Source organism: Propithecus coquereli, unplaced genomic scaffold (genome assembly GCF_000956105.1).
Source record: "Propithecus coquereli isolate 6110/MARCELLA unplaced genomic scaffold, Pcoq_1.0 Scaffold79, whole genome shotgun sequence".
NCBI classification, from domain to species: Eukaryota; Metazoa; Chordata; class Mammalia; order Primates; family Indriidae; genus Propithecus; species Propithecus coquereli.
Genome location: NW_012154062.1, coordinates 2643619 through 2643833, shown reverse-complemented (window position 1 = coordinate 2643833; position 215 = coordinate 2643619).

Here is a 215-nt window from a genome sequence, read left to right as displayed (position 1 = left end):
TTTTTTTGTTGGGTTATACTCTGTTACTATTATAATTTATTTGATGTTCTATTTGTCCCATATTCGGCCAGTGGGAACTTTTTCAAACTGTCTTCCGTGTTATTTTTTTTTTTTCCACATGTCCTCATCATTCTCTGAACTCTTTCTGACTTCCTGGCACAACAAGGTTTCCAGGATCCATCACGTCTGTAGTGGGTTGAACAGTGGCCCGCAGA